This window comes from Lissotriton helveticus, chromosome 7 (assembly GCF_964261635.1).
Source record: "Lissotriton helveticus chromosome 7, aLisHel1.1, whole genome shotgun sequence".
Classification (NCBI taxonomy): Eukaryota; Metazoa; Chordata; class Amphibia; order Caudata; family Salamandridae; genus Lissotriton; species Lissotriton helveticus.
Genome location: NC_136068.1, coordinates 813,877,646 through 813,890,273, shown reverse-complemented (window position 1 = coordinate 813,890,273; position 12,628 = coordinate 813,877,646). Strand labels below are relative to the sequence as shown.

Here is a 12,628-nt window from a genome sequence, read left to right as displayed (position 1 = left end):
GGAGCGCCAGCAACCACCCCAAATTGGGACCAGCTGGGGTGCTCTCCCTGCCGGCTCCTCCCTCCTTAGCTCAGATAGCTTAATAGTAGTTGAAGAGTCCCGCTGCGCGGGAGCGCGCCGGGAGAAGCCCGGGCAAAGGGCGGGCCGTCTGTGGCCGTCTGTGGCCGTCTGTGGCCGTCTGTGGACGACCGAGGACGGGACGGGCCACCCCATTTTCACGTTAGACCCCAGGGGAAGCCAAGCGATCAACACCAAATTACTAGATAGGGTCGCGGCAAGTATGCCAGGAATTTGTTTGAACCCGTCCTAGTGGAGCCATAGTTATCCTCCCTCTCATCAGCGGACATTCATGTAACTCCAATGGCCTTGAAAAAACTACGATCGCGCACTATATATATGAAACGTTTGGGAACTGAAGAAGCCCTTAGGAAATCCTCTGTGAAAGCTTTGAAGCACGATAAAATATCTAGTACTTCACAAAATACTTCACTGCTCTATCCCCGAATAAGCAAATACTCTCTACTAACTCTGAAGTAGGAAACATCATTGACCTCATGGAAGACAAGGAGGAACAACTTTTACTGTCTCCGAACCAACAACTCGCACACAACTCAAGTGCCACAGACTGTGAGGGCAACCAAATAGAAAAGCTGCTAATTGAGGACAAATTTAAAATGGATCACGAGATATCTCACTCTACACCTTTAAAGTTGATAAAATCTTCAGGGAGTCAAACCTGCCTCGAAGTTTCTCTGTGCAACAACACAAAGTCACTAAATAATAACTCCGAAATTCCACTAACTCAAGATATTTTAAATATCAGTTCTGTAGGAAAATCAATTCATCAACACTCAGCACATGAGTCTTTTCTAGATCCTTTTTTCCAAACCAAAATTTAACAACACCTGTAACACCTACGTCAAAAGCCCTTTTCATCTTGCAGGAAATACTGGAATCAGTTCTGACCCACCTAGGTCATATTCTAGTAAATTCAGACGATACCCTTGATGTTCAAATTGGAATACTTAAATATCTGGTCGAGGAAAAAAGGAAAAACGACTCATCAAACGCAACAAAAAAACAACAAGAGCATGACAAGATGTTAAACCCCGACGGTCAATTGGCTAATAGTACTATAAAAACAGAATCCCTTGACAAACTTGATAAAAGCACACAAACATTTAAAGTAGGAAAACCGGATACAAAAACAAAAGATTCAAAAAGAAATAACACATCAACTACAACTTACTCACTTAAGAAACTCTTCAAAGAGGAACCAAAAAATAACACTATGCAGTATCCTATCTTCTCGAAATCCACGCACAAATCTGTCTCGCACGAACTTGAGCAGGTTGGTGATACTCATGTAATAATCACACAAAAAGCCCTTGAAAATGATCACAAGGATGAACCCTCAGACATAGATGGAGTCATAAGCACAAAAGGGAACAAAAAGAAAAGAAAGTTACTAAGAAGAATTCACAAAAAAAGGCGAGCAAACTTAGATTCCAAAAACAAACAACTTCGATAACAACTGCTGAGGAAAAAAAAGTTATCATAAACTCTAATGCTACAAAAACTGAGGTATCTCCCTCTATCCAAAGTACATTGAAAGCGATACCTTTAAACCCAAGAGCAGATGTATATTCTCCGGTCACACCACTCTGTAAAACTGGACTGTTAACTAAAGGAATAGCAGAAAAAGACACCAGTAAATCTATACTTGGGGAAGGTACAACATCAAAATATCTCCTAATTGAAGAACTTTTTCCCACTGACAATGTGCCATTGAACCGCGGAAGAATAGTCAACCTCCTACAACAAATACCTTCCCTACACTCGCTCACAAGTAACGAGATAGATTTAGTGACTTTTCCAAAAAAAGAAAATAACAAACTAGCATTGGTACTTTTCTGGTCACCAGTACTCCCAGGGATAATTCTAAGTGAGAAAGAAACACTACACAAAAATGGTTTTGACGTAATTGCAAGATCTGATTCCAGGAATATTAAACATAATAAAGGATTTAACGGTCTTTTTAAACCCCCCACATTAAGCAAACGACAACACAAATCATTTAATAACTGGGAAGATTCAGCTCCATACGATCTGGGCAATAACACTTTACTAATCCTAGTAAACAAAGGAGAAAGGATAGTATGGAGCAAAGATTCAGAAGGAAATATTGTCGAAAAATCACCAAAATCTTGGGACTGGATATCAGAGACACTTAACAGTAACAAAATAATTAACCAACAGCAATATTGTGTTTAGTAATGGCTTGAGCATCACATCATGGAATATGGCGGGGAAAACTATCAACAAAATGTCCGACGCCATAAAAAACCATCCTGATATCCTGGCCCTTCAGGAAACTTGGGCAACCACAACCTTCTGTCAGAAAGGTTTCTATGTTTACGACATTCCCGCAAAGAAATCAAATCGTGGCCACGCAAGGGGCGGATTGGCAATCCTCCTAAGTGAAAAGTACCTATGGTACCAACAAAATATAGACACAAAGTGTGAAAACCTGCAGTGTATCAAGGTGTCACTTAGCTCACTATCCACAGGTCCTCGAAAAGCAATCTTGCTTTTCAATATTTACGCTCCACCTGGGAACAATTACGATGCCCTCTTCGACGAAATAACGGACAAAATTAGCTATATCCTTGATGATCATACCGAAACGCCATTCCTAATAATGGGCGACTTGAATGGAAAAATTTCAAATAGCGAAATCAGAAAATGGGCCAATATAGCTAAAGAAGAATCGTTGTTAATGCCATTTCCAATATTCCCTAAGGGTAATAAATCTGATAAAAGAGGTAGGTCGCTCTCATCTTTTTTACCATGTATAAACGGGATAATACTTAACGGTAACACCGAAGGCGATATACCTGCATTACAGACCAGACGGGGAAACGGAACACCTTCTATTCTCGACTATCTAATTTGTGGGTTGGATCTAAAGGACTCAGTCACGCATCTGAATATCTACTTTAACGAGGAAAGTGACCACGCACTGTTACATCTAACTACTCTATGGATGGCACATACCTCCTTCACTAAACAGGCACCATTCCAGAAAAGCACAACTAAAATTAACATCAGCCAGAGGCGGATCTTTTGGAACTCCTCTACTTTGGATAACACTACTACTTTGGTTACTCAAACTCAATTACTATCTACTATACACTCAGATGATCCGATCACAAATTTTGAATATATAATTAAAAACCTTAAAAACGCACTTCTGAACAAAACACAACAAACCAAACTTGGGAAAAGTATAATAAGTAATAATAATAAAAATAAAAATCGGAATTTTCCGGCTGCAAAAAAACTCAATCAACTCATTCGAGCGCAATATCTGAATCCTTCAATAACAACACAGGCAGAAATTAATCGACTTAAAAACCAAAGACAAAGAGTAAAAAATAAGCAGAAAAAAATACTGCATGACCGTAACTGGGTAGATATCCAAATAGCCGCTAGAGATCATAACCAACGAAAATACTGGTCTTTAATAGCTAATATGACTGGATCCAAAAAGAAACTCGATGCTATTCCAGTCTCACCAAAGGACTGGGAAATATATCTACATGATTTATATAAACCCAACTTACCCAACCTTTCAGGGCAGATTTCCGATTTCATACTGGAATGGAACAATACTAAAACCATTAAGACCACCTCAAACTCTATCGCAAACCACATTAGAAAAGCGAGAAGCACGGCTGCTTCCGGACCCGACCAAATACCCATCAAGGCCCTTCAAATTGACCCCAAGGAATGGAGCCTGCTGTTTTCTCCTCTTTTTAACCACATCTTCGAAACCGGAGAAATGCCGAAATCCTGGCTAGGTAGTATAATTATTCCAATATATAAAAAAGGGAACAAAAATACAGCCAGCAATTATCGGCAAATAGCTTTGATGGATGCGTCTGGGAAATATTTTGCTGCAGAAGTATTAGATCGTCTAAAATCTTGGGCATTCTCGCAGGGTCTCATACCAATGTTCCAAGCAGGATTTAGACCCAACCACTCTGTGATAGACAACATAGCAACCCTTCAGTCTATATTAGACAAATACACAGTAGGTAGGTCTCAACCAATATATGCAGCCTTCATTGATTACTCAACAGCTTTTGACCGGGTGGATAGACCAACACTGTGGAATAAATTGAGGAAGCTGGGTATCCCCGAACAACTACTAAGGGTTGTTGTCAATCTCCACAACAAGACATGGTGCCAAGTCCAGATGGGGCGAGAAAAAGGTTTGACCAATACAATTAGCACGTTCAACGGCCTCAAACAAGGATGTCTCTTAGCACCGATTTTATTTTCTTTGTATCTTAATGATCTTCCACTTTATTTGCAACAAAGCTCCAGCTTGCCCCCTAAGATCGCCACACAAAGCATACATGCTTTACTATATGCCGATGACATAGTCATGTTGGATTTAACGCCCTTTGGATTACAATGCCTTCTTGATAGCTTACATAAATATTCGAAAGATAACTTTTTACTACCCAATCTAAACAAAACAAAAGTGGTCGCATTCACCACTAAGAAAAAGAAAGTAAAGTACCGATGGAAGCTGGGAGAAGAATACATAGAAGAGGTTGAGGAATATACATACTTAGGTAGGATCTTTTTAAAGAACCTGAAAAACCTCAAACAAATTAATCACCTATAAATCAAATCGGACCTTCACGCCGGTGCTCTACTGAGACTGTATTCCAATACAGGGAAAAGACATTTTTCCACACTATTAAAGGTGTACAGAGCAAAAATACCCCCGGTCTTATCGTACGCCACTGAACACATTGCCATCAAACAGTGGTCCTATATGGATCTAAAAGAAGGAAAAATATTAAAGAAAATTTTGAAAGTCTCAACAGCAACACCGGTGCAAGCGCTAAGACTTGAATTTTCGATCACCAGCGCATATGCAACAGCGGTAGCTAGCATAATTAGGTGGGCCTATAACATCCTTCATGCTAAAGAAGGTACACTACGATTCCTACTAAAGATTGAGTCTTTCGACGAAAAAGCTTCATATTCAATATTCCGAAGCAACATGACAGTGGCATTCCAACTAGCCAATATTACTTCTGATCTTCTGTTGTCTTGGACACCATCACAACTTAAACTTTTCTTAAAATGTTTTACCCCCAAACTGAGCTTTGATCTAGATTTTTCCCACTGCAGTAAACTATCTCTGTATAAACCATTCACTGAACTATTGGAATACAAGCAAGAACATCCATATTTAGGGTATTCACTCACCCATGGCGCCAGGAGAACAATTGCAATGATGCGCCTGGGTATTCTGCCAGTGTTAACTTTTACTTGCAGATGGTTTGTGGATAGATCCCCGTTATGTCCTCTCTGTCATGGGGGAAACCAGACCATAGAGCATCTTTTTTTATTCATATGCCCTTCTGCAAATGTAGTAACTGCAAGATCAAGATATTTAGACCCTATATATCGCAACTGTAAAATAATTACTGCAAAAGATTTTGTAACTGCATGCAAACACCCCCCTAATGAATTTGTTTGTTACAATCTCTACAAATTTTTAAAACCTCTTTTATTATTATATTGAATTGTATCGAAAATTTCTGTTTTATAAATTGTGGTCCTCAGTTGAGTACCTAATCAATAAAAACCTTTTGACTTTGAGTCCACAAACCCCAGAGGTATAACAGAGGTTAAAGCCAGGTGTGACCTTACTCTCTAAAGTGGTAGCTTGGTCGAGCAGTAAGGCAGAACCAGTGGACAGTGTAAAGCATTTGTTGTACACACTCAGTCAGCAAAAGGTTTCACACACTCAAAGACTGAACTCCAGGCCAATTGTTTTTATATCAAAAGATATAGTTGTTTTATTTCTAGAACCAACAGGCATCACAAATATGCTGCCCTCAATATGAGAAGTCTCAGATGAGTACTTTGCAGAAAGGTAATAAACTTTGTAAAGACAATAGGTACAGGGGGTTGCAGTAGGCAACACAATTATACACACAATTTAGCATTGAGCTGAATGGATTCCCTTATATAAACACAGGTTATTACTTTGGTAATTCCAGGACTGGCTCCTAGGTTCAGTCATGGGGTCTAAGCTGCAAACAGTTTAGCAAGAACATTTTAGGTATTGTGGTGATTTTTCAGGAATAAAAAGCTATTTTAAAAGTTCACACTTAGAAACTTTTCAACAGAAATCTGGCAATGTTATCCAATGGGAGAAAATTCAGGTTGCAGGTAAAATACGATCTCTTTACTTTTGTAATCCAGTACTGGTCTCCTGAGGCCAGCACAGGGGTCTCAACTCAAAACAGGTAAGTAATTACGTTTCAGTATTTCGTATGATTTTTTAAAGAATATTTCTAGTTTTCAAAAGTAGACAGAAGAAATTTCATAGAAAAGCAGACAATGGATTCCTATGGAGTAAATACAAGTTACTAGTAAACCCACTAGGGATTACTTTAGCGTTTCAGCACTGGGCTACAAGGTGCAGTACTGGCTCCTCTTCTGATCACAGGTGAGTATTTCGGAATTCGGATGATTTTATATGAATATTTAAAGTTTTCAAAAGTAGACACTTTGAAGATTTTGCGAGTCAAACCAGTCAATGTTATTCAAAGGCAGGTTAGTGAGTTACCGGGTTCCTGGTGAGTGCTCGACTGGTGAAGTTGTGGTTCTTGGCATAGACTCAGGGGTCCCCCTGGGTCAGGTAGGTACAGTTGGTTCACCCTCAGCGGTGCAGGGTCGGCCAGGTGCAGAGGTAGTTAGGCCCAATGTTATCCAATGGGGGACAGGGGGGCCTCCGGTTGGTGGCTGTTGGCTAGCAGGCCACGCGGCTGTGGGAGCTGGGCTCCTGGTCACTTGCTAAGGGGAAAGGGGGGAGCAGGATAGTACAAAGGTGGCACGGCCAGAGGTACTCGGGCGGCTGGGTGCAGGGTGCTTTTGAGCCGTCGGGCGCTCAGTGTTATCCAGTGGAAAACGTCAGAAGGGAACAAAGGCTGCAGGCTCGGGGGCGGAGACTCTCCAGGGGAGACCAGCACGTCGAGAGGTAAGTTGGGATCTTGGAGCACAGGTAGGTACCTCAAAGGGAGGCACAGGGGGCTGTAGGGCGCCGGGTGCAGGGGTGTCTTTGGGTGTCGGAAAAGCTTACCCTCAGCTGGTCGCGGTTAGGGGGCCCCTGGTTCTGAGTCTGCAGGCGTCGTCTGGTTCGTCGAGGAGGGTCTTTTGGCACTGGACTTTGGGTCCCAGTTGCTGGGGGGACGTCCTCGTGGTCTTGGATCACTCGGGCACGGACTGGGCTCGGTGGGTGCAGAGTGGGCTGGTCCGGAGCTTCCTGGCTGGCACCAGGGTTGATGTTGCAGCAGAGCCTCTGTTGATGGGAGTCCCAGTCTTTAAGAGGGTCAAGGCAGGCAGGTCCTCTGGGTGTCCCAAGGTTGCTGTCCGCAGGAGTCGCCGGGATTTAGGCAGGAGCAGGTTCAAGTATCGACAGGCTGGTAGGGCTGGGGCCAAGTCAGTTGTTGTCGTCCTGTTGGCAGCTGCGCGGCGGGTCTTTTCCTTATTATTATATTTAAATGTATATGGCGCAACAGCTACCCGGAGGTTTCCCGGCGCCTTCTTGATCTTCTTTCTTCTTTTGGTATCGGGATCTAGGGGAAGGAAGGTTCAGGGAGCCCCTAAATACTAAATTTAGGGGCGTTAAAGGTAGGGCAAGGGCAGGAACCAATAGGCCCCTGTCCTGGGGTGGGGACACAACCTAGCCTGCTCCTCTCTTATGGGAGGGAGGCAGGAGCCTAGCTGGGATTGGGCAGGGCTCCACATCTTCAAGATGGCCGGATCCTGGGGTCGTGCTTCACCTCTTCCCCCCCACCTGAGGGGTGGGGTTGGCACAGGCTAGCACCCCCCCCTTCCTGATGTAGTTTTTCCTGCCAGTCTTCCCGCCAGAGTGGGGGTCAGAACAGGTGGGGGCCTGTTGCTGGGTACAGCAAATGTTCTGGAGAAGCTCACAGAGGCGGCATGCCGTTGAAGCTTCCCCCTGCCCAGCCTGGGGGAGGAGACCTAGCACCTCGCCCAGGATGTGCATTGTTGCAGGCCCAGGAGAGCGGGGGGCTCTCCACCCAGGGGTCCAGCAACATGTCTGCTGTGTGGCAGCCTCTGCAGCCACTCAGCCCAGACGTGGATTGTTGGTTAGGTTTTCAGAAGGCATCTCTAAGATACCCTCGGGTGCATTTTACATTAAATCCCACACTGGCATCAATGCGGGTTTAATGTGCTGAGAAGTTTGGTACCAAACTTGTCAGTCTTCAGTGTAGCCATTATGGTGCTGTGGAGTTCGTAATGACAACCTCCCAGCACCATATACTCTTAATGGCATCACTGCACTTATAGTGCCCAGGAATGGCCCTGGGTACTGTAGGGGCACAGGACTCATGCACCTGTGCCCACACCTCTGGCATAGGGCACCCAGCTAATGGCGTGACTGAAGTATGTTATGTTATGTTATGTTATGTTATATCTGTCTTGTATAGCGCGCGGCTTCTCAGAGTGTCCCGGCGCTTTATTGCAAACCTGTACCACAACATAACGGAAAAGAAAAAGCAGAAAAATGAGAAGTCCCTAAACTACCAATCAAGGCGATATCTAAAGAGTAAAAAGCCAAGTTTTTAGGCCCTTCCTAAACGCCAACAGATTGGAAGTACTGCGCAGTGTCACTGGTAAAGTGTTCCAAAGCTGCGGAGCCAGCAGTCTGAAAGATCGACCTCCTATACGTGCCCTTTTTATGCGAGGGACCACGGCGAGGAACAAAGACTCCGATCTCAAGGACTTTGCATGATGGTAAAAAGCTAGCCTTTTTTGGAGATATTTTGCTCCTGAAGCATGTAGAGCGTTATGGGCCAAGGTCAAGGCTAAAAGATGATCCGCTTCCGGATGGGCAGCCAGTACAGTGACTGCAGGAGGCCCGAGGTTCTAGCTCGGCCGGGTAATCCGAAAATGGCCCGTGCTGCCGAGTTCTGGACCACCTGCAGTCGTTGCAGCAAATACTCCGGCAGGCCGAGATAAAGGATATTCGAATAATCCATTCTCGAGCCGATTATAGCCTGAACCGTTATCTTCCTGTGATCCTCCGGGAGCATAGGAAGAAACTTGCGAAGCATCCGGAGGAGGCCGAAGCAGGTACCGGTGAGACCAAGAATCTGGGATCTCGGCGTCAGCCCATTATCAATCTTAATCCCCAGGTTCTTGGCTAGCTGGGAAGAGCCTGCGGGGGGAAACATGTTAGCAGGCTCCATTCCTGCCAATCTGGGTCCGATCTGCAACCGAAGAAGAGTACCTCCGATTTATCCGAGTTGCACTTGAGGCTGTTAAGTTGGAACCAGTTAAAAAGAGCCCCAAGGCAACCCCGGATACTCTCTCCGTCAAAATCTGCTACTTTCCCGCAGGTGAAGAGGAGCTGGGTATCATCGGCATAGGAAACGATCTGGGCCCCGAAAGATTCCGCCAGTGCCGCCAGAGGGGTCATAAAGATGTTAAAGAGTCGGGCTCAACACTGAGCCCTGTGGGACTCCGACACCCAGTGACGGCATCTCGGCGGAACTAGAGGAGGCCCAGACCGTTTGTCGACGGCCAGCCAAGAAAGATCGAAACCAGCTGAACACCGTCCCCCTCAGACCGATCTCATAAAGTCTGGCGAGGAGACCCTCGTGGGGGACGGTGTCAAAGGCCGCCGACAGATCGAGCATCACAAGCATCGCTTTGCCACCTGAGTCCAGCACCTTCTTAACTGCCTCCGAAACTTCCAAGAGCGCTGTTTCGGTGCTCATGTTGGTGCGGAAGCCGGATTGGGTGGAGTGCAGCAGATCATGGGATTCCAGATAGGAGAGCAGCGTATGCGCGTGCTTCTCCAAGATCTTAGCAAAGGCGGACAGAAGCGAAATGGGCCTGTAATTAGCCAACACCTCCGGGTTCAGGCCGGGTTTTTTAAGCAGAGGGATAATCATCGCCTGCTTCCAGGCCTGAGGAACCACACCCTCACTCAAAGAGCGATTCAGAATAGGATTCACGATGGGATTAATGACTTCGGCCGTCTTTGCCAAAAATTTGGCAGGGCATACGTCAAGAGGTGAACCCGATTTAAGGCAGGTCATCAGATCCAGGGACGAGGAAACTGAAAGTGGCGGAAAAACTGCCAGAGCCGGGTCTGCACTAGCTGTTAAGTCGAAGTCACCCTCAGAATAGTGAGATACTTCAAACCCCTTCAAGGGAAAAGAGTCCTGAATCAATTTGATCTTGGAGGTGAAGAAATTAGCAAGAGCACTCACCCACGCCTCAGTAGGGGGTACCTGAGTCGAAAGAGCACGAGGGGCCATAAATTCACTCTCGATGGCGAATATCTCTTTGCATGAATTGGCGGCAGTCTCAATTCTCCTCGAAAAATAGCCTCTTTTTTCAGAGAGGATGTCGCAATGGTAGGCTTTAACAGGCTCTGTACGCAAGCTTTGCCGCGGGATCATATTGCGACCGCCAAGCTCTCTCTGCTACCTTGCACTGCCGCCGTAGGGCCGCCAGAGCTTCGGTAAACCAGGGGGCAGAAGCCCGTTTGGCTGTGTTACGAGGAGGCCTCTCCGGGGCAAGATCATCCAGCCTATCCGTGAGCCATGATTGTAGCAGTTCTAAATCCCTTTCTAGGTCCCCTGTCATTAGGCATGGGTGAGCCAGGCATGCCTGTGCCAGCAATTCTGGAGTCACCCGATGGTACGCCCTCGACCCTTGGCAGGACTGCTGGGGAAGAGCACAAGAACGTTTTTTTTTTGCCTCTGACACATAGTATTTGACCAGCCTGTGATCCGACCATAGCACCTGCAAAGGCACCAGCATCTCTATAGAGATGGTCGAAAAGACCAGATCCAGGGTATGGCCCTTTTCATGCGTCGGTCCAAGATGATATGGAGAGAGGCCTAGAGGGGCCGTAACATCCATCATTTTGATCATGTCTACATCCGTTCCATCATCCATGTGGATATTAAAATCGCCTGCCAATTTGCAGTGCTCAGATCTCAGCACCAGTGTCGAGATTATCGGCTAGAGCTCTTCAAAGAAGGTGCCTGTCGGTCCCGGGGGCCTATAGACTAGAAGTCCTTTAAAAGATTGGTGCGGCGATAATACTATAGAAAAGGCAAGGGATTCACATCCCATGATAACATCCATAGGAACAGTGGTGCACGTGGCTCGTTGGTTTACCACAAGTGCCACACCCCCCCCCCCACGCCCTTTCAGTCTATCTTGCCTAAAAATATTGTAATCAGAGGGAATAGCTGTAGCAATATCGGGGTTAGAAAGCTCCCCTAGCCACGTCTCAGTCAACATCAAGCACAAAGGCTTTTCTGTTACCAGAAGATCATAGATATCCATAGCATGTCGGCTAAGTGATCTGGTATTTAATAGCAGACAAAGATGCTTCACGCTATCTACCTCCCTGTCTAATAGAGTAGCCCGAATTTTGTGTGGCAACCATCCACAGTCAGGGCATCGACTCTTACCCTTATAGCGGGCCGGAAATACCTTACGGCAAGAGCCCCCCACCTTTTGTAGAGACCTGAGCTCCTCCGCCGAGTATTGGAGCATAATGAGGAAAGAGGTTGAAGAGACCGGCAGCGATCTGTCCAGCCCGTCGCCCCAGTCTCCTCCGGGACGCTGACTGGCGCAGACGGGCTGGACTCCGGCTTGACTCCGGCGTCACTGCGGCGAAAACCCTGCGCAAAAACGCTGCGCGTGGGAGGAGACACTTTATATGCAGGCCAGCGTGTCCTTGCGACAGCTGGTCTGCTAGCAGAACTGGTGCCGCCAGGCGTCCAGGGAACTACCCCCAATATGGCGCCCAAACTTCGAGGAGACCGGAGGAACCAGAGACCCGCCAAGCGCGGTGAAATGCCAATTATAGTGCAAATGAGGGAGAAGCCTGCTGCCTAAAAACAAGGTGAAACAAACACAAGTAAAATAAAATAGAAAAACGGGATAGTTAAAAGCGCTGCCGCGTTATTTCCTGCTGTGCGCTGCGAAGCAGTCTTAAGTGCCAGGTAGCTTGTCAGGTAGCTGTAGATGATACTATAAGTATGCCAGCGCAGTGGGTTCTGTGGGCATGGCACACAGGGTTGTGTGCCATGTCGACTCTTGGTTTCGCTCTGTACCTAGACACTCAGCCTGCAAAGGTAGTGTGTGGGTGTCAGGGTACTGGCCCCCTGAGGGTGTCACAATAAGTGCTGCAGTCCTCAGGGGTCTTCTCTGGTCACCATGCCCTGGGTACCTAGGGTACCATTTACTAGGGGCTGACAGGTGGCTAGAGTTGCCAATTGGGTTTTAGTTTCAACTCAGCGTTTAGGGAAGGAACACAGGCCCTGGGTACCTGGTTGGCAGGGACCCAGGGCACACTCAGTCAAAGCACAGCAGCAGTTCAGAAAAAAAGTGGGGGCATACCAGTGCAAGAAAGATGGTATTTTCTCACATTTGGCTTTCTCATTATTGTTATTAAGCAAGCATGCAATATACAGTCTGCGCACAAAACAGACACTTGTGCATGTTACCCACGTGGTAGTTACGTTCCATGCAA

The 12,628-nt window shown here is 46.0% G+C and overlaps 1 protein-coding gene across 2 annotated transcripts in view; it reads left to right on the top strand.

Annotated features, from left to right (window-relative positions):
• Window positions 1–12,628, top strand: part of DDX46 (DEAD-box helicase 46) — a 1,223,843-nt gene that overhangs the window by 346,685 nt on the left and 864,530 nt on the right. The window lies entirely within an intron of this gene.